Source organism: Hevea brasiliensis, chromosome 2 (genome assembly GCF_030052815.1).
Source record: "Hevea brasiliensis isolate MT/VB/25A 57/8 chromosome 2, ASM3005281v1, whole genome shotgun sequence".
Taxonomy (NCBI): domain Eukaryota; kingdom Viridiplantae; phylum Streptophyta; class Magnoliopsida; order Malpighiales; family Euphorbiaceae; genus Hevea; species Hevea brasiliensis.
Genome location: NC_079494.1, coordinates 119604628 through 119628017, shown reverse-complemented (window position 1 = coordinate 119628017; position 23390 = coordinate 119604628). Strand labels below are relative to the sequence as shown.

Here is a 23390-nt window from a genome sequence, read left to right as displayed (position 1 = left end):
AAGAATAAACTTAAGACAATAAGGAACATTTTCTATGAAGAAAGTTTTACCAAATTCCAACAATAAAGTGACCAATGGAACAGTGCAACTTAGGACTCCAAAACTGAAATTTACCAAATTTGCCTAAAAGACTTAGGATTTGAGTAAACAACCAAAACCAACAAGTTTAGTGACCAAAATGTGGTATGTGGGTGAAGTTGGAGTTCCCATACCTATTAAGCCTTAGAAAGTCAACTATTTGACTTGAATAGTGTAGTGAATAGTAACCCGAAACATAAAAATTTCATGAACGTCGAATTTAACATGTTAGAACTAGGTAAATGTGAAGTTAAATTTATTTTGGATTTATGTTAAGTTCTAGTACTGAAACATTGTAAAATTGTGTATTTCAGTTGAAAAGAATACCGGGAAAAAACCCGAGAAACCGAGTCAAGGCCAAGAGGCGACTCGCTTGAGGTTTGTGCACAACGTATACTTTTTATAATCATCTTTTGCATACTGTTTTGAATAATGTGAAATATTGAATTATGGCATTCTTATGATATTTTGATTTAAATTGTTGAAAGTTATTATGTATATTGAAATGACAATGTTTAGCAAATTGTTAAGATAAGTTTTGAAACCACAGTGTCATGACCATATATTTGAACACCTCACTAGCACGACTAGTGGGGGTAATTAGTTTCGAATTTTGATTCCTTCTCTGGAGAAGTGTTGAGGTGTGCCAGTAGAAGAGGATGTGAATGAATATCCATATATTTGAGCTAGCTAGCCTTATGATGTGATTTCTCTTAGCCTCTGGCTATTGAGATTCTATTTGTTTCGAATGGCATGATCTAACTGTAGGTTTTATGAAATGTGTTTTGATATTTTGAAATGAACTTGGTTTGCATTTAAAATCTCACAATGCGTGATTTGTACTTAATTCTCATGTTCAGCCAAATTTTTGAATAAATATGATTTAAGTTTTGCATAAAGATTATTTTAGTATGTTGTGCACCACTGAGTCCTAGTACTCAGCGATGGCTTCTATTGCTGTCGCAGATACAGAGACTAGAGGAGCAGCAGACTGAGCTGCTGAGGTGTGAAGAGCTATCAGCTTAAAGTCATCGGGTATAATTTATACCCTAATTGTAAATATTTCTTTTCATGTATGTATTGCATATAAATGTATGGACGTGCAAATGGGTCTTGAGCAGCTTGTACAAAAAAAAAATTTGTATGAAGTTTGTAATAAAGTTTAGTTTGTATTTCTTTTGATGTAAATTTTGTAAGAATGTACATAAATTGTGTTGTCTCGAATGAAATATGAGTACAACTATTTTATTTAATTTAAATGAAATGTATTGCTAGTATGCTGAGGATTATTGAATTTTGAACTTGAGAAATTTATTGAAATGATTGTGAAATTGATTGAGTTTGATTGTGAAATTGAAGTAGTGGTTGAGAAAAATTTTTAGAAGTATTTTTTACAGGTATTTGAAGAACTATTTTCTCAAAATACAGAGGGAACTCTGTCAAAATTTTTATAAAATTTGCGGAAAAATAAAATGGACTAAAAATATTAACTAGATTTACTTTTAATCATATGTTTTAAATACCTATTAGAAAATGCCCACCACTTAACAAAAGTAAGAAAATTGTTTTAAAATCCCTTGTAGGGTACTTAATGAGTTATCGGTAGGTGAAGTGCGGTAGTTCATTAGGTACTCTACGGGATCATGTTATGCCTTACAGAGGGGTAAGGTGTGACATGTTTTAGTGGTATCAGAGCAAATTTTTGAAGTATGTTTTAACTTGTGAATTTGTATTTTTCTTTGTTAAGTACAACTGCTTAATGTCCATAATTATTACATACAGTGCATTACATCATGAATATGAACTAACGGGGGAAAATCTCCATCTGTTATTTGTTCAGGAGATACCCTAACTTCAGCCTGAAATGGAAGAAGGGGATCGCTCAGTTGAGCAGTTTGTTGAAGCTGAGGCACAAGGGGAAGCCCCGGCTTTACCGAATGTCAGTGGATCCGTAGCACCAGCCTCGCAAATGCCGCAATTTCCTACACATTTCGCACAGCAGATGGCGGTAATGTTTCAACAAATGGCTGGGGGTATGCCTGTTCAAGCTCCACCCCAACCACCTGTGGCACAACCACTGCCTCCAGCCAGACAATATGATAAATTACTGAAGTATGGGGCTGCAGAATTTAAGGGTACAGTGGAACCTTTAGAGGCAGAGCAATGGCTTGAAAGAATGGACAGAGTGTTTAAGAAACTGCACTGCCCAGATGAGCTGAAGTTTGAATATTCTGTGTCGCTATTGCAAGGGGATGCGTATGATTGGTAGAAGACCATCCCCCACAGCTTGGTTGAACCACGGTCTTGACACAGGATGACTTCATCGAGAGTTCGCAAATACATCCCGGATGCATATGTTGATCGAAGTTACAAGAGTTTCGAGTCTAAAACAAGGAAATCGATCGATGGCGAGTATGAGAGGAGTTCTCCCTTTGTGTCACTATGCGGGGAGTCTCCTGACTACCAGCAAGGCAAGGTGCAAGAGATTTGAGACGGGTTTGAAGCCCAGCATAAGGATGCAAGTTGTGGGTTTTCGACACAGCAACTTCTCAGAGCTTATGTCTCAAGCACTTGAACTAGAGAGAATTGAATTAGAAGCAACCTCAGTCAAAGAAAAATCAGAGAAAGCTGAGAAATCAGACAAAGACAAGGGAAAAGTCCAGAGCCAAGTTCGTGGGACTTACGGGAAAAAGAAGAAGTTTAGTGGACCCAAAGGGTCGAGGTGGAAGATTTGGTATGGGCGATTCTCGGACAGAGACCCCTAGGTCCGGCCATCGAGCAGGGGTTCACATTCGGCCCGCCCCTGTGAGACTTGTGGCAAGATTCATATGGGGGGGAGTGCTACTGGGCCACTGGAGCCTGCTTTAACTGCGGTGGCAAGGTCCATATAGCTAAAGACTGTACTAGTGCTCCGAGATATAGTCCAGCTCCTACTACCGCGAGGATCTATTCGCAGTCCCGCTCTCGAGAGGTTCACGATCGGTTGGCGAGAGGAAGAGGTAGAGGTAGAGGCACCTTTGCAGCGATCGGTATGATTGGTCGATCGGGACAAAGAAGTGCTTCAACCAGAATTTATACAATGAGATAGCGAGAAGAGGCTGAGAATTCTGACGTGGTAGCTGGTATATTCTCTATCTCTGATCAAGAAGTATTTGTATTGTTTGATCCAGGTTCAACCCATTCATATGTTAGTGCTAGCATAGTTAGTTCACTTGCTGTTCCATGTGTGCAAATGGATTTTGAAGTGCTAGTAACTAGTCCGTTAGGACAAGAGGTCCGAGTCAACAGAATTTATAGAGACTGTCCTTTGGTGATCCAATGACATGTTTTTCCATCAGACTTGATTGAAATGCCCTTCAGAGAGTATGATATCATCTTAGGCATGGATTGGTTAGCCAGGCATCATGCCATGATTGGATCAGATCAAGACAGTCACTTTTGGTCTCCCTTTATACGGTGATGTGGTAATACACGGGGAGAGGCATTTATTGCCATCAAACATCATTTCGGCTGCACTAGCCAGAAGGATGATCAGAAAGGGGTGTGAAGCATACTTGGCACATGTGATAGACACCCAAGTGGGGAGTCCAGCACTAAGGGACATCCCTACTGTATGTGATTTTCCGGATGTATTTCCTGATGAATTGCCAGGATTACCTCCAGAAAGAGAGGTGCAGTTTGAGATTGATGTTATGCTTGGTGTGGACCCAATTTCCATAACGCCATATAGAATGGCACTGCACTGAAAGAGTTGAAAGTGCGATTGCAAGAACCGCTTGACAAGGGCTTTATCCACCCTAGTGTGTCACCTTGGGAGCGCCGGTGTTGTTTGTAAAGAAGAAGGATGGCACTCTCCGCTTGTGTATTGATTATCTAGCTGAATAAGGTGACAATAAAGAATAGATATCCATTGCCCGTATTGATGATTTGTTTGATCGGTTGAGGTGCGGTATGTTCTCCAAAATTGACTGAGATCGAGTTATTATCACCGAAAGTACAAGAGCAGAGTATTCCTAAAACTGCCTTCAGAACCCGCTATGGCCATTATGAATTCCTAGTCATGCCATTTGGGTTAACTAATGCTCCGGCTGCTTTTATGGATCTGATGAACACTATCTTCAGACCATACCTCGACCAGTTTTTTTGTGGTATTCATAGATGATAAATTGGTCTATTCGAGGAATGCAGAAGAGCATGATAGACATCTACGGATTGTACTGCAGACTTTGAGGGAGAAACAGCTATATGCCAAATTGTCGAAGTGTGAATTTTGGCTGAAAGAAATATCCTTCTTGGGGCATGTAGTATCAGAAGAGGGCATCAAGGTAGATCCAAGTAAGATTGAAGCTGTCCTTAATTGGAGGCCACCCAGAAATGTCACAGAAATTTGTAGTTTTCTGGGTTTAGCTGGATACTACCGTAGATTTGTGAAGGGATTCTCCATGTTTGCATCTCCATTGACCAAGCTGCTTAGAAAAGATGTGAAATTTTAGTGGACGGACAAATGCCAGCAGAGTTTTGAAGAATTGAAGAGATGTTTGACTGAAGCTCCAGTCCTGACTTTACCTACTCCAGGTAAAGAATATACAGTATGTAGTGATGCTTCTCATAATGGGTTAGGCTGTGTATTGATGCAAGATCGAAATGTCATTGCCTATGCATCACGCTAGCTAAAATCGCATGAGAGGAATTATCCAACACATGATTTGGAGCTTGCAGCTATTGTGTTTTCTCTTAAGATCTGGAGGCACTATTTGTATGGGGAAAAGTGTTACATCTATACAGATCATAAGAGTTTGAAGTATTTGGGCACCCAGAAAGAGTTGAATTTGAGGCAGAGGAGATGGTTAGAGTTGATAAAAGACTATGATTGTCTGATAGACTATCAGCCAGGGAAAGCTAATGTTATGGCTGATACCTTAAGTCGCAAGACTATGGCAAGTCTACGGGTTACTCCTTTGTCTTTGGTACATGAGTTAAGATCATTGCATGCTAGCTTAGAGATTAATGATGATGGGTAGACAGCAGTTGCATGGCATGTACAGCCAGTGTTGATTGATCAGATTAGAATGGCTGCTCAGAATGATCAGAAGTATCAGAAGTTGATGGAAGAAGTCCGACAGGGCAAGAAACCAAAATTCTCAATCGGAGATGATGGTTTATTGCTACATCAGGGCAGAATGTGTGTTCCTAATGATGTTGATTTGAGGCAGATTATTTTGAAGGAAGCACATGAGTCTCCTTTTGCCATGCACCCTGGTGGCACAAAAATGTATAGAGGGCTAAAGGAGCATTACTGGTGGATAGGTATGAAAAGAGATGTGGCAGAGTTTGTATCCAAATGCCTAACTTGTCAGCAAGTGAAGGCAGAGCATCAAGTACCCGTTGGGTTGTTACATCCACTACCAGTACCAGAGTGGAAATGGGAGAGAATAACGATGGATTTTGTGATGGGACTTCCGAGGACACAGAAGAGTCATGATGCAGTTTGGGTCATTGTTGACAGACTGACTAAATCTGCTCATTTTCTGCCAGTTCGGATCGACTACAGTTTAGAAAGATTGGCCAAGTTATACATCGATGAGATTATGAGACTGCATGGAGTGCCAGTATCCATCGTGTGAGACAGAGATTCTAGGTTGACTTCTAGATTCTGGGGTAGTCTTCAGAGAGCCCTAGGAACTAGATTGAACTTCAGTACTGCATTCCATCCACAGACAGATAGCCAGTCTGAGAGGGTAATTCAGATCTTGGAGGACATGCTACGGGCTTGTGTGATTGAGTTTGAGGGTAGTTGGGATACACACTTGCCTTTGATTGAGTTTGCTTACAACAACAGCTACCAATCAAGCATTGGGATGCCTCCATATGAAGCTTTGTATGGCAGGAAATGTAGAACCCCGTTGTGTTGCGATGACGTGGGTGAAAGAAAGATGATTGGACCTGAAATTGTTCAGCAAACTGAGGAGAAGATCAGGGTGATCCGAGATCGACTTAAGACTGCATCGGACCATCAGAAGTCCTACATTGATTTGAAAAGAAGGGATATTGAGTATGCAGTGGGTGAGAAAGTATTCCTCAAGGTTTCTCCTTGGAAGAGAATTATGAGATTCGGTAGAAAGGGGAAACTGAGTCCTCGTTTCATTGGGCCATATGAGGTTCTGGAAAGAGTGGGTCCTTTGCCATATCGTTTGGCACTACCTCCAGAGTTGGAGAAGATACATAATGTCTTCCATGTATCTATGTTGAGGAGGTATCGATCAGACCCATCTCATGTACTACCAGTAGAGGAAATTGAAGTAAATCCAGACCTCACATATGAAGAAGAACCCATAGAGATTCTGGCTTATGAGATGAAGCAGCTACGAAATAAGCAGATACCGTTGATAAAAGTGTTGTGGAACCATCATTCGGGCCAGGAGGCTACTTGGGAACGAGAAGAGGACATGAGGAGACAACACCCACAACTATTCAGAGATTAGTACCAGGTAAAATTTCGAGATGAAATTTATTTAAGGGGGGGAGAATTGTAACACCCCCGTTTGCGTAGCCTTGTAGATTTTACTGTTCCGGTGACCGGTGTCGGTCCGGACAATTAAGGGGATTAGAACCACACTTAAGACAACTAGATAAACCATAAACACAAATAATTAGTAATGTTCAATTAGTTAAGTATAAACAAGAAAAACAGAACAGAAGAAGTTAAACTAGCCGAGAGTCACAGCGATGGGTGACCTTCTCGGGAATGACTGCGAAGTCATTTTAAACTCAAATTTTAAACCGTAAAATGTGATACCGCGGTCCTTAGGACCCTTATGAACACAGTGGAAAAGAGAAAATCAGGAAAAAGAACTGTTAAGCCAGTCAAATAATTAGGTCAGGGAGCCGGAAGAAATATGGAATTATTTACAAACCGGGATGAACCGGCGATGGGCAATTTGGTCAATTGACCCCGAGAGCTGACTCCTAACCTAACTGTCAAATAAAATCGGAGAAAAGAAAATTTTGGGATCGAGAATTAAATTAAGGAACTAATAGAAAAATATATAAAAAAAAGAGAAAAAATCAATAAGTAAAAAGGTGATGACATCATGCATGACCTCATGCATGATGCCATAACTAAATTAATTAAATATTTATTAAATTAGATTTTGTGGTCTTCCATAAGCAAAATAGATAAAAAGAAAGAAAAGAAAAAAAAATAAAACACAAGTTTTCTTCTTTTTCAAAACGTCACTCTCTCCCCCTCACCCTCTCCCTCACTTAAACCACCATTAAAGCTCATTTTTGAGCTTGAAGAACCAAAATCCAACCATAGAAAATTGTCCTACCATAACTAGACTTTGTTTGGGCAACTAGATCCAACCATAGAAAATTGTCCTACCATAACTAGACTTTGTTTGGGCAACTAGGAAAGAGGATTCAAGGAAAAGAAAGAAGAAAAATTTGAAGAAAATGAGGAAGAAAATTCTGCTCAAGGTTAGTAATATAAACTTCAAATTTTTTTTGTTTAATTAGTGTTTCTATGGCATCAAGAGCTTGTAAATAAACTTAAAATGAAATAAAAATATGGGGGGAGGACCAAACTGAAATTTTGGCCTGTTGAAGGGGAGTATGATTTTGTATGGTTTGATGGATTTAAATGTGTTAGTAAACTTGCATGAGAATGGTAGTAAGATGGAAATGCATAAATGTGAATAAATGCAACATTTTAGTGTGATTAGGGTTTGGAGGCCTAGGGTTTTGAGGCAAAATTTGGAAAAATGAGTAAATGGCATGTTTGACCTATTGTGAAGTGAAAAAATGGTCAATAATGACCAAAGGAGATGTGTGGGAATTGTTAGAATGGAAGTCAAATTCGTAGGGTAAGCATGACCAAGCCAACTTTGAAGGACCAAAACGGAAATTTTACAAGTCCAATTGATATGCCACCAATTAGGGATGAAAATAGACATAAAATGACACAATTTTCATTAAGGAACCATGCCCAAAAACTGACCAAAACCTAGTGAACCAATTGACCAAGGTTAGATAAGTGCAGGCTGTCACTGCAAAAACTGACCAAATGAATAGTATTTGTTCATTTGGTCATAACTCGAGCTAGGAAGGTCAAAATGACCTGAATTTTACCAGTCATTAGATAAGATATAGATCTAAAATTTTCATGAAGAACACCAACCCAAATTATGCCATTAACCTAATCAAATTATTGAGCAAAATTTGAGTTACTGAACCTGCAAAACTGCAGAATTGCCATTTGAACAGTAAAGTTTCAATGGCTATAACTCTCTCTAGAAAACTCCGATTTAGGTGAATCTTGAACCGATGGAAACCTAAGACATAGTAGAACATTTCGTATGAAGGAAATTAGACCAAATTATAGACTTAACTTGATCAAATTATTGAACGAAGTTGGATCAAAAATCTGCCAGAACCAAAAATTGCAACATGAACAGTGCACGTGAACAGTAATTGTATTTTGGCTATAACTTGAGCTACAAAACTCCAATTGGGGTGATTCAAAAAGGAGAATAAACTTAAGACAATAAGGAACATTTTCTATGAAGAAAGTTTTGCCAAATTCCAACAATAAAGTGACCAATGGAACAGTGCAACTTAGGACTCCAAAACTGAAATTTACCAAATTTGCCTAAAAGACTTAGGATTTGAGTAAACAACCAAAACCAATAAGTTTAGTGACCAAAATGTGGTATGTGGGTGAAGTTGGAGTTCCCATACCTATTAAGCCTTAGAAAGTCAACTATTTGACTTGAATAGTGTAGTGAATAGTAACCCGAAACACAAAAATTTCGTGAACGTCGAATTTAACACGTTAGAACTAGGTAAATGTGAAGCTAAATTTATTTTGGATTTATGTTAAGTTCTAGTACTGAAACATTGTAAAATTGTGTGTTTCAGTTGAAAAGAATACCGGGAAAAAACCCGAGGAACTGAGTCAAGGCCAAGAGGCGACTCGCTTGAGGTTTGTGCACAACGTATATATAATCATTTTTTGCATACTGTTTTGAATAATGTGAAATATTGAATTACGACATTCTTATGATGTTTTGATTTAAATTGTTGAAAGTTATTATGTATATTGAAATGACAATGTTTAGCAAATTGTTAAGATAAGTTTTGAAACCACAGTGTCATGACCATATATTTGAACACCTCACTAGCATGACTAGTGGGAGTAATTAGTTTCGAATTTTGATTCCTTCTCTAGAGAAGTGTTGAGGTGTGCCAGTAGAAGAGGATGTGAATGAATATCCATATATTTGAGCTAGCTAGCCTTGTGATGTGATTTCTCTTAGCCTCTGGCTATTGAGATTCTATTTGTTTCGAATGGCATGATCTAACTGTAGGTTTTATGAAATATGTTTTGATATTTTGAAATGAACTTGGTTTGCATTTAAAATCTCACAATGCGTGATTTGTACTTAATTCTCATGTTCAGCCAAATTTTTGAATAAATGTGATTTAAGTTTTGCATAAAGATTATTTTAGTATGTTGTGCACCACTGAGTCCTAGTACTCAGCGATGGCTTATTCTTTGCCGCAGATACAGAGACTAGAGGAGCAGCAAACTGAGCTGTTGAGGTGTGAAGAGCTATCAGTTTAAAGTCATCGGGTATAATTTATACCCTAATTGTAAATATTTCTTTTCATGTATGTATTGCATATAAATATATGGACGTGCAAATGGGTCTTGAGCAGCTTGTACAAAAAAGAAATTTGTATGAAGTTTGTAATAAAGTTTAGTTTGTATTTCTTTTGATGTAAATTTTGTAAGAATGTACATAAATTGTGTTGTCTCTAATGAAATATGAGTACAACTATTTTATTTAATTTAAATGAAATGTATTGCTAGTATGCTGAGGATTATTGAATTTTGAACTTGAGAAATTTATTGAAATGATTGTGAAATTGATTGAGTTTGATTGTGAAATCGAAGTAGTGGTTGAGAAAAATTTTTAAAAGTGCTTTTTACAGGTATTTGAAGAACTGTTTTCTCAAAATACAGAGGGAACTCTGTCAAAATTTTTATAAAATTTGTGAAAAAATAAAATGGACTAAAAATATTAACTAGATTTACTTTTAATCATATGTTTTAAATACCTATTAGAAAATGCTCACCACTTAACAAAAGTAAGAAAATTGTTTTAAAATCCCTTGTAGGGTACTTAATGAGTTATCGGTAGGTGAAGTGCGGTAGTTCATTAGGTACTCTACGGGATCATGTTATGCCTTACAGAGGGGTAAGGTGTGACATTTAGAGTTTTCTAGCTCTAGTTATGAACAATTTACCAAGTACTGGTCCAGTGACTAATACTGTTCTAGAACAGGGCAGATTCTGGAACTCAATTTTGTCAAGCTATTTGGACTAGTTATAGCTATAATTTTGCCTAGTATTCTTCATATGAATTGTTCCCCTGTGTCTCATGATTACACAGGTTCAAGAATCACTAAATTTGAGATTTTCTAGGATAAGTTATGACTAATTAACCAACCTGGACTCCTAACTCTGTTCATGCAGGATTTCAGGTTCAAGTCAGTATTTGCAACTCATATTTGAGATCCTTATAATGAAAATTTGAGCAAGGTTTCTCCAAAATTGTAGCTCTATTTCTTAAGTTTTCATATCAATTTAACTTATCCCAATTGGAGTTTTTTACTGGAAGTTATGGTTCATTTACTATCCGGGTGTCAAATGGTCAATTTGTCCAAGTGCAGAAATTTTGGATTGGGAAGTCCTGAATTCTCCTAGCAATTTTCCTAAGTTGCATTTGATTCTGGATTTTGGTCAAAACATCAAAATTGTAGTTCTAAGTCTTATGAGGATTTTGGCTTTTGAATCATTGCATTTGCAGTTTTTTAAGCTGAGTTATAGCATTTTTGCCACAACTAGTCGGATGGCCTAAAGTCTAAAATTTCTAGGTCAGGTTTGGTTTTAGCAAATTTGTTGGATGAACTTTGCCTAGCAAATTAGTTGGGTTAGGGTCAGAATTAGGGTTTCTGATCCTCATGAAAAATGTTCTAATATGTCTAAGCTTTCCATCGGTTCAAGAATCAGGTCATTTGTAGCTTTCTACAGTGAGTTATGCCTATTTAAATATTTACTGTTTATATGGTCATTTTTACAGTTTTTAGAATATGTCATTCCGGATTCAAGCCAATTTTAAGGCAATTTGTGGTCAATTTCTGGGCAAGGTCTCTTCATAAAATTTGTGGCTTTAGGTTTTAAGTTTCATCTCCAATTGGCTTCACACCAATTGGAACTGTCTAGCTCTACTTAGAACCATGTAAGCACATTGGACTCAGAGGTCCAGAAATCCAGCACACAATCAACACTTCCAATTCTTCAATGCAACTCAACCAACAACATCAATTCACTATCAAAATACATAAATTGATCATTTAGGTCAAAATTTATCTCTGAAGGTGAAATGACCAAAATGCCCTTCATAGCTTTCATTACATCATAATTGCCTTTACCGATTAGCATTAAAGTTTCTTATATTTTTTTGACATTTTATTATCATTTAATCTTCATTGACTCTTCTATTTAGTCCCAAGTAATTATCTCACAGGGTTTCTCACGAGCCTGGGATTGGCAACTATATCCACAGTCGCTTCCTAGTAAGGTTACCCATCACTGGAACCTTGTGCTCCTTAACTCCTTTGCATCTCATTTCTTTGATTTCTCTTTAACTTTGTTTAGTCATTATTTAGTTTATTTATGGCTTCTTACTCTAGTTTAAATATAGTTCTAGACATTCTGGTTGTTTGATCAGACATTAACATTGGAACAGTAGAATGTATAGAACTACCTAAAACGAGGATGTCACAGGCATGCTATCTTTCACTAGGAACAATAAATAATCATTATTTACAAACTCAAAACTACATTACTCATAAACCCAATTATAGTAAAGAGAACCCATATTACATAATTGCCCATAGTAAATGCATTAGTTAGTCCTTTCAGTTTCCTCTAGACATAACTCAATATATTTACCACTATAACTATTACATCACAAAGGGTGTCTTCAACTAGTTCGTCTCATCAATGTACAAGAATTCCTTCCTCTTGAATTCTATGCCCTTTCTCTACCTTAAGCTGAAGCCTCTTTCCTTCCATAAGCTGAAGCCTCTTTCCTTCCATGGGCAAAGCCAAAGCCAAATCCTGAGCAATTGACAAAGCTCATCTCCACAATGGATGACAACCTCACTCCATAAGCTGAAAGCCAAATAACCCTTTCGTCATTATTCTATTTATAGTGTTAATTTTTCCAATCCTAATCTAATTAAGAGTCCCACTCAATTTAACAATAATATTAAAATAAGAGTTCTATTCTATATGAAAAAATGCCTCTCTCCAGATCCCATTAAAATTTTGAATCATAATTTTAATATTTAGTCTTATGAAATGACTTTGTCTAATCATATTCAAATTGATGGGTTTTCTTTTTTCAATGGGTCATCTCACTTCACTTTACTAAACTTAGTCACTGCATAAACTATTTTACTGTATAATTCTTTGTTCAAACTGAATGCATTTCTAATTATTAAAAATATAACATTATTATTGAAAATCTTGATGTGCATACATTTTGCATAGTCATTTAGGTCTAATTTCATAGCCATTTTATTTTATTATTAGTTATTTTTAGCTAATTTCATTAGTTATTTAGTTAGTTTTTCATAATTGTCAATTTTGGATTAATTTGTAATTTTTACTTTGTTTTGTAGGAAAAATGGTGTTTGTGAAGGACTGAAAAGAAAATTTGACATTGAGGAGTGACTTCCACAGCCAAAGATGTCAAAAACAAGTTTTCAAGCTGAAATATGCATTGACCAAAATTGTGCATAACTTGCCGCATAAGCTATGCGGATCTGCATAAGGAGAAAAATCACTGTTCCAATACCTGCCGAAATGTGCATAAGGAGACTGCATAGCTTATGCACATTCACGCCTCCCTTATGCACTTTCACGGAATTGTGCATAACCTATGCACCAAGTCATGCAGTTTCGCATAAGTGAACCAGAAACCAGCCGAAAACTGCATAAGGGACTGCATGACTTATGCAGTCCACTTATGCAGTCCCATAAAGAGTTCATTAATGAGCTGGCAGAAGATTCCCTCAGAAAATCCCTCCTCAAACACACCATTTTAGGGCTCCATGTCAGAAAATGCTATAAATAGTCCCATTTCCCATTTTAGAGGGAACAAGAAGGAGGAGAGCAGAAAAAGGAAGAGGTGTAGGCAGCAGCTAAAGAGTCACTTTCACCTTCCACACCATTTTCAACCAAGATTTGCAGATTTCTTTCCTTTCTTACATTCTTCCTACATTTCTAGTGTTTAGTTTATTGTTTCCTAGCTTAGATTAAAGCTTTATTTCCATACAAACTAAGAATTTCTTGTAAACATTATGGGTAGTGAGTAGTTTTATTTTGATTCTGGAGTAAGGGTTGTAATATTTGAGATATTTTATGGATTTTGATTGGGTAATCCATATTTTGTGGTCTTAATGAGTTTTATTCATTTCTTGTGTGCTTAATGACATGCTTAGTGTAGGATCCCATTAAGTGATGTTCTTAATCCATGGTTGAGGCACCGAAAGGAGAAGGCCTTGTGATAGATAATCAAGAAATTAGACTTAATTAACTTAGATCTAGAAATAGACTAAGGATAAAGAGGATTCACAGATTAATTAAAGAACCTAATGGGTCTTAATTAACTCTAACTCCACGAAAGTAGGATTAGATTGATTAAGGCACTCTTTGTCTCACTCGAAAGGGTATTCAAAGGATTTAAGAATTAATCTCCTTAAAACCCGTAAGTTCCGCAAGATTGGATGACCAATTCAAAATCCCAAAATAGCTCGAATATGAAATCCCGAACTCCGGAATCGCCTTTTTATCATTGTCAATTTCTAATTGAATTTTAATTGCTTGCCATTTTAAATATTGCCATATTTGAACTTGCTTATTTCAATTTGATGCAATTTTAGTTTAATTAATACATTTTTGGATAGATTTTTGATTTTGCACATATAGATTTCATACTCAATACCCATCAATTTGTTACTTTAATTTCAAAGATAGTTCAATTTAGTCAACTTTTTATATCAAAAATTCAATCATGAACACAACTCCTCGTGGGAACGATATCTTTTTTCTATACTACTTGTACGACCCGTGCACTTGCGGTTGGGCCACATCAAGTTTTTGGCGCCGTTGCTGGGGAGTTGTTTGTTTAAGATTGAGTTCTTGATTATTTTAGTTGTTTATAGTTTTATTTTTGTTATCTTTTCATTTTGTGTTTGTTTATTCTTTTTCAGGTACTTTTAATCTTTTATGAGAAGAGCTAGAAGCATAAGTGACACATCCTTATTGTTCAATCCTGAAATTGAGAAATTTTGTAAAGCCAACAAGAAAGAAACCAGAAAAAGAAAAGAAGCTCTGAGAGAAACTGAATTAGAAGAAGTCATGGCTGATGAAAGAATTAGAATTGGTGATAATGCTGGAAATGATCAAAATAATGAAAATGCAGCCCAAGGTGAAGAGACTATAAATGCTAATGTACCCAGGGGAAGTATGATGGATCATGCTTTTCCTCATTTTGATGACTTGAGAGAGAGCATAGCAAGACCAAGAATTGATGCAAATAGTTACAAGATAGATTTTGGAGTTCTTCAAATGATTCAAAATTCTCAATTCGGAGGACATCCTTCTGAAAATCCACACACACATCTGAAGAAGTTTGCTATGATCTGTGACATGCAAAAACAACCTGGAGTATCTGATGATGCAGCAAGATTGAAGCTATTCCCATTCTCTTTGAAAGATAGAGCATTGGATTGGCTTGATTCTTTACCTCACAACTCCATTACAAATTGGGAGCAGCTCACTGATGCATTTCTTGCACAATATTTTCCACCTGGAAAAACTCAAGAATTGAGGAACCAAATGACAGCTTTTAGACCAAGAGAAGATGAAACTCTCTATGAGTCATGGATGAGATGGAAGGAATTAGAGAGACAATGCCCACATCATGCCATTCCGAAATGGATGATAAATCAGAATTTTTACACAAATGTTACTCCTGTGATCAGAGGGATTATTGATACTCAAACAGGAGGAGAATTTATTATGAAGCATGAAGATGAAGCTTATGAGCTATTGGAGAAAATTGTAAAGAATACTCATCTTTGGAGTAGTCCAAGAGGACCAGCTCCAACTCAAAAAAGGCAAGCTGCTGGAATGTATGATCTTGATCCATTCAACATGATTAATGCAAAGTTTGATGCACTTACAAATGTCTTGGCTAAGAAGATGGAAGATTTAAGTATGTTGGTTAGTTCATCATCATCATCTAGAAATTCACAACAAGTTGCTTATGCAGAGGGAACTACAAGCTGTGGAGTAGATTATGGAGAGCAAGCAGCATATGTTGGTAATTATGGAAACAAGCAAATGGGGAATTCTTACTCTCAAACTTATAATCCAACTTGGAGGAATCATCCCAACTTTTCATGGGGAAATCAGCAAAATCAAGTCCAAAATCAGAATTTTCAACCACAACAGCAACAAGGAATTCCATATCAGCAAAATAGGCAACCATTGCCTAATTTTTAGCAGAAAAATATGAATCCTCCACCAAAACAGCAAGAACAAAGTTCCACCACAGAAGCTTTATTACAACAGATTCTTGCTAACCAAAATAAGCATGATGAGGAGATGAGAGAGATGAAAGCAAGGCTAGAACAGATGCAAACACATAACAGAATGCTGGAAAATCAGATTGCACAACAAGCATCTTCCTCAAGTACCAAGTCTTTTGGAAAGCTTCCAAGTCAACCAGAAAACCCAAGAGAGCAATGTCAAGCTATTACTTTAAGAAGTGGGAAAGTTGTAAATAATGAGAAGAGTGAAAAAAATGAGAAAAGTGAAAATAGTGAGAAGAGAGAAAATGAGAAAGAAATTGATGAGAATGAAAAACAAGAGAGTGAAAAACAAGAGAGTGCAGAAAAATGTAAAGAGAAAATTGAAGAGAAGGAAGAGAAGTATATACCTCCAGAGCCCTACAAGCCACAACTTCCCTTTCCACAAAGATTTCAAAAAGCCAAGCTTGATAAGCAATTTGGGAAGTTTTTAGAGGTTTTGAAGAAGCTATACATAAATGTGCCTTTTATTGATGCTCTTTCACAAATGCCCTCTTATGCAAAATTCTTAAAAGAAATTCTCTCAAACAAGAGGAGAATTGAAGACCATGAAACTGTAGCTTTGACAGAAGAATGTAGTGCTATCCTCCAAAGGAAACTTCCTCCAAAGCTCAAGGATCTAGGGAGTTTTTCAATTCCATGCCACATTGGGGAATCATGTTCTACAAAAGCTTTATGTGATTTAGGGGCTAGTGTTAGCCTTATGCCCCTCTCCATTTATGAGAAGCTCAATATGGGAGATCTTAAACCAACCCACATTTCTCTTCAGTTAGCTGACAGATCAATTAAGTATCCTGAAGGGATTTTGGAGAATGTGCCTCTGAAGGTTGGGAAGTTCTATATACCTGTTGACTTTGTCATCTTGGACATGGAGGAGGATTCTAATATTCCAATTATCTTGGGAAGACCCTTTCTAGCTACAGCAGGAGCATTGATTGATGTTAAGGGAGAAAAATTGACTCTTAGAGTTGGTGAAGATCAATTGGTTTTCAATATTAATAACACTATGAAGAAGCATCATTCTGAAGCTGATACTTGCTTGAGAGTTGATATTATTGATGAGTTGGTTGAAGAACATTTCAGAAAGAAATATCCGGAAGATCCACTTGAAAATTGTTTGGTTCATGGAGGAGGCATAGACTATGACAACCCTCATGTGGCTGCATATGCTCAACATTTAGAGGGAAGTCCACCATTCATTTCTGCTCCAGTTTTTCAACTTACACAAAAAGAAAAAGTCGAATCTAAGCAACCATTATTCAAGGAAGAAGATGCACCTAAGGTAGAACTTAAGCAACTTCCTTCTCAGCTCAGGTATGAATTTCTTGGCACCAATAACACTTATCCAGTAATTGTAAATGCAAACTTGAGTACCTTAGAGGCTGATAAGTTGTTAAGAGTGTTGAGACAATTTAGGAAAGTTTTAGGATATACCATAGATGACATTAAGGGAATAAGCCCACACTTTTGCATGCATAGAATTATTTTGGAAGAAAATTGTAAGCCATCTATTGAACATCAGAGGAGGTTGAACCCAAATATGAAAGAAGTTATTAAAAAGGAAATTTTGAAGTTGCTAGATGCAAGGATCATATACCCTATCTCAGACAGTACTTGGTTGAGCCCAGTACATGTTGTCCCAAAAAAGGGTGGAATGACAGTGGTCAAAAATGAAAATAATGAATTAATTCCCACCAGAACAGTGACTAGTTGGCGAATGTGCATAGATTACAGAAAATTAAATGTTGCCACTAGAAAAGATCATTTTCCACTTCCCTTCATTGATCAGATGTTAGAAAGACTAGCTAGGCATTCTTATTTTTGCTATTTAGATGGGTACTCAGGTTTTTTTCAAATCCCTATCCATCCAAATGATCAAGAGAAAACCACTTTCACTTGTCCATATGGAACCTTTGCTTATAGGAGGATGCCATTTGGGTTGTGTAATGCACCAGCCACTTTTCAAAGGTGCATGATGGCAATCTTCTCAGATTTCATTGAAGATATAATGGAGGTTTTTATGGATGACTTTTCTATTTATGGATCTTCATTTGACATATGCTTGGCTAACCTTTCTAAAGTTTTGCAACATGTGCGAATCGATCTTGTGTTAAACTGGGAAAAGTGTCATTTTATGGTTCAGGAAGGGATAGTGCTTGGACATTTGGTATCTAACAGAGGAATAGAGGTTGATAAAGCCAAGGTTGAAGTGATAGAGAAGATGGCTCCTCCTACCAATGTCCAGGGAATTTGAAGTTTTCTAGGACATGCCGGGTTCTACAGATGCTTTATCAAGGATTTTTCTAAAATAGCCAAACCTTTGTCTAATTTGTTAAGTAATGACATACCATTTGTATTTGACCAAGAGTGTTTGAATGCCTTTTGCAGATTGAAGCAAGCTCTTATCACTGCACCAATCATGCAACCTCCCGATTGGAGTCTACCTTTTGAAATTATGTGTGATGCTAGCAACTATGCAATTAGAGCTGTTCTTGGTCAAAGAAAGGACAAAAAGGCTTATGCTATTTATTATGCTAGTAGAACACTGGATGAGGCTCAAACAAATTATGCAACAACTGAAAAGGAATTTTTAGCAATTGTTTTTGCATTGGAAAAGTTCAGACCTTACATTATTGACTCAAAGGTGGTTATATTTTCAGATCATGCAGCCATCAGGTATTTACTCCGTAAAAAGGAGGCTAAACCTAGGCTCATTAGGTGGATTCTGATGCTACAAGAGTTTGATTTGGAGATTAGAGATAAGAAGGGAGCTGAAAATGTAGTTGCAGATAATCTTAGTAGGCTGAAATTTGATGATGAAGAGATGGATGAAGTCCCTATTGATGAGTTTTTCTTGGATGAACAACTTTTCTCTCTTGTTGCTAAACTACCTTGGTATGCAGACTTTGTGAATTATCTATCTTGTGGAGTTTTACCTCTAGGAATGACATGGCAACAAAAGAAAAAGTTTTTACATGAGGCAAAATTTTATAGATGGGATGATCCTTTACTCTTTAGGAGATGTTGTGATGGTCTAATTAGAAGATGTATTCCTGATGAGGAGACACAGAGTATTATGCATCATTGCCATGCTTCTGATTATGGAGGACATTTTGGAATCTCTAAAACAGCTAGCAAAATTTTGCAAGCTGGTTTCTTTTGGCCAAATCTTTTTAAGGATGTGAGGAAATTTGTGTTGGAATGTGATAAATGTCAAAGGAGTGGAAATTTGTCAAAAAGAGATCAAATGCCCCTAAATGGTATTCTTGAAGTAGAATTATTTGATGTCTGGGGAATAGATTTTATGGGGCCATTTCCTCCTTCATTTGGTAATAAATACATTCTAGTTGGAGTTGACTATGTGTCAAAGTGGGTGGAAGCTATTGCAACTCCAACTAATGATGCTAGAGTGGTAGTGAAATTCTTAAAGAAATTTGTCTTGAGCAGATTCGGAGCTCCTAGGGCTGTAATTAGTGATGGGGGTTCACATTTTTGTAATAAACAATTTGAGAGCTTAATGAGGAAGTATGGTGTAGTGCACAAGATAGCTACCCCATACCACCCTCAAACTTCAGGACAAGTTGAAGTTTCTAACAGAAAGCTCAAACATATCTTGGAGAAAACAGTGAACAATTCTCGGAAAGATTGGTCTATCAAACTAGATGATGCTTTATGGGCATATAGGACTGCTTACAAAACCCCTATAGGAACTACTGCCTTTAGGTTGGTGTATGGTAAGTCTTGTCATTTACCTGTGGAGCTAGAACATAGAGCATATTGGGCCATTCAGACCTTGAATTTTGATCTTAAGCAAGCTAGTGAAAAGAGACTATTGCAACTTAATGAGCTTGAAGAATTGAGGATGGATGCTTATGAAAGTGCCCGTATTTACAAAGAAAGAACCAAAGTTTGGCATGATAAGCATCTTAGAAAAAAAAGAATTCAAAGAGAGTGATTCAGTTTTATTGTTCAACTCAAGATTGAAATTGTTCCCTGGAAAACTTAAATCAAGGTGGACTGGTCCATATAGAGTTTCTAAGGTTTTCCCTTATGGAGCAATTGAAATTTGGAGTGAAAAATTTGGGAATTTTAAGGTCAATGGGCATAGATTGAAACATTACATAACTGGAGACCCAATAAAAGGAGCAAGCTGTTACAAGCTCTCCAATCCCTCACCTCTTGTCAGTGAAATTCATGAAAAGTCTAGCTAAGGACTATAAATTAGCCCTCTTGGGAGGCATCCCAAGTCCTTTTATTTTGCTTTTGCTGATTTACTTTTACTTTCATTGCTTTTGTTTTTTATCTTAAATCTCCCCAAATTCCATTTTTGACATTGTTGAATCTTGTCCCTTGTAGATGTATTTCAATGGAGGAAGGTTGGTGAACTGCTGGGGAGTGATTCTTAACTTGAAAATTTTATCCTTCAAACTCTCCCAAAATCGATTGGTTTTGTTGCATAACTCAGGGGGGCTACTATCTAGTTTATGCAGAGAGGAAGAAGAAATTCTGCAGCAAAGAAGGATCTGCAGCAGATTACTTATGTTCTTGGTGAGGTTGGGTGTGTAACTTTTTAATATTTGTGCTTATAATGTTAATATGGTGGTAAGTGAGTCATTTTTGCAGTTTTGAACTTATTTGGATTGTGGGATTCAAAGTGGATATGCTGCATTTTCTTGGCATAACTTGGAGAGTTCATTTCATCATTTGTGGATGGATGTAACTTTATGCAGATTTTATTGAGTTTTAATGTGCTAGATGTTGATTTGCAGAATTTGAGTCAAGATGGCATGGGTCACAAATGCCTTTTATGCAGGATTCACTTTTACAAGCATGTGTGATATAATTTTGTTGGATTTTGTATATATTGATGTGTTTTTGGTGATAATTTCTCATGATTTATGCTTAATAGAATTATATTTCTTCATTCTAGGGTATTTTTCACACTTGCAAATCATTTTCCATTGCAATCTCAATCTTGTTGAATTGTGCATAAGCAACTGCATAGCTTATGCAATCCTTCATAACCACAATTCTTGCCATTTTCATCTCTGTTGCAAACTGCATAAGATAGTGCATAGCTTATGCAACTCTGCATAGCCACATTTTGTCAAATTTCAAACTTGCCGGATGGTGCATAAGCAAGGTGCATAACTTATGCACATTTGCATGACTTCAAATCCTGCATTTTCTCTCTTCGCCGAAGTCTGCTTAAGGAGGGTGCATGACTTATGCACTTCTGCATAACCAGAAACTCTGAAATCTAAAACCCACCGAGAGGTGCATAGCTTATGCACAACTGCATGACTACATTTTCCAAACACCAAAATCTGCCAAGACCTGCATAAGGAGGGTGCATAGCTTATGCACAACTGCACGACCACCAACCAAAAATCCCAAAACTTGCCGAGAGGTGCATAAGGAGAGTGCATAACTTATGCACTACTGCATAACCGAAAACTCTGAATCCCAAAACCCACCGAAAAGCGCATAAGCAGAGTGCATAGCTTATGCACTTCCGCATGACCACTCTCCCTGAAGGTCAAAACCTGCCGAAAAGTGCATAAGCAGAGTGCATAGCTTATGCACAACTGCATGACCACTCTCCCTGAAAGTCAAAACTTGCCGAACAGTGCATAAGGACAGTGCATAACTTATGCACTTTTGCATGAGCTATTTCTCTGAAGTCCAAAACAAGTCGAAACATGCATAAGCAGGGTGCATAAGTTATGCACACCCATTAATCCCCTTATGCAGTCTTACACATCCAAATCCAAAAATTTTCTTCGACTCCCATTTTTCCCACCTCCCGACTTTTCTGTTCACTACCGTCCGTTCACTCCCATTTATTCCGGCATTACCTCTTTCCCTTCTTCTCCACGCTTATTTCCGCCGCCTTAACCCTAATCTCTTCTTGCATTTTTCTTTTCTTCCTCACCTTCTCCATCTTCACCATCGGGAACTATGGAGTCGCCTCCTCATTCCCCTCCAGCTTCTCCTCTCGAGGTCTCGCCATTGTCAATGTGACCTCCTAACCCTAATTCCCCTTCACAAGAGACACCCCCACCACCCTCCACAGCCACGTATAAACGAAAAATCAGGTCGAAATCCACCCGACCCATGGCCTCTACACCTCCTCTCTCAAAACGCAAAGAACCACCCACCACCCCAAGGTCAGAGCCTCCACCCAAAAAGCCAAAAACTTCAACCTCCACACCCTCTTCCAGCAAAAAGCAATTGTCAGCAACCTCACAGGTCTCAAAACTACCTTGGTCCCTTCCTGATGCAACTCACAAAGCAACATTTAAACGACTTAAGGAAAGGAAGGTGCAACCCACTAGGTATATTTCTGTGGACTCTCTCCAGTCACTTGGTTTATTTGACAATGTAGTTGCCTATCTTGATGGTATGGGTTGGATGGAATTTGTGCACAAGCAAGAAATTGTTTACCCAGCTTTAGTTTTGGAATTTATTTCCTCATTCTCTGCCACCCTGAAATTGCATGATGTAGATTTTAAGCCAACTATGAAATTTAGATGTTTGGGGCAAAATAGAGAGTTATCATTAGATCAATTTCATAGCATTCTTGGTTTTGCAATTGATGGGCTATTTAGAGTGCCATATACAGGGGTAGAGGTAGCAAACAAGGGTATTTGGAATGCTGCTCAATTTTGGAGAATTATCACAAACCAACCTCAGACTTTTTCTGCTAGCAGATCAAAAACCTCTCAAATACTTGACCCTGCACTTAGGTTTATTCATAGGCTGATTGCTAGCACTATTTTGGGCAGAGGGACTAGTTCTGGTGCTGTGGGGAAATCTGAATTATTCATGTTATGGTGTGCTTTTTACAAGGTCAAGGTTTCTCCTGGTTATTTCTTTTGTGAGCATGTGTTGCATATTGCCACAAAATCCATAGGCGACATTGTCTTGGGTGGGCTCATAACTGTTATAGCCAAGCATTTTGGTTTTAATCCTGAAGAGCACCCAATACCAGCACTTGTGGACACCTTATATTTTGATGTGACACCTATCCAAAACAGTGGTCGGTTGCCACATTCGACATTGCACAACCAAAGCAGAATCAACCCATCGCACAACCGTAAGCCCAACTTGTCTCATCACCCCACAAAGACTTCATCGAACCTACCCCACCCCCTCAATCTGCACAGGAGACCCCAGCAGCTTCTGCTCAGCCCACAACTCCTACAACTGAACCCTCCTCATCTACAGCCCCTCCTGCATTCAACACTAAAGCCTTATTCACCTATCTTGAAAGGCTTAGTGATGATATATACTTTGTGGATAGGAAGCTTGACACTGGTCTTGATACCCTCAAGGATCATCATGATCACCAATTTGACCTTGTCATGGAAACCAGGACAAGCGTAAAGAATTGAAGGAGATGATGAAGAAACTCATGATTTTTCCGGGAATGCCACCTCCACCTCCATCACCTCCTCCAAAGACCATCATTTCGACAAGACCAGATGCAACCAAATTTCCTTAGCAACATCTATGGACAAGGGCAAAACAATAGAACTAGACTAGTTTTTGTTTTACTTTTGTTCAAACTTGTCGAC

General features: G+C 37.6%; 1 non-coding gene across 1 annotated transcript; it reads right to left on the bottom strand.

The window, feature by feature from the left end:
• Positions 1-15040: 15040 nt before the first annotated feature.
• Positions 15041-15147, bottom strand: LOC131178061 (small nucleolar RNA R71). Its single transcript, XR_009147191.1, has one exon. It is a non-coding gene; the product is annotated as a small nucleolar RNA R71 (small nucleolar RNA).
• Between the last annotated feature and the right edge of the window lie 8243 nt (positions 15148-23390).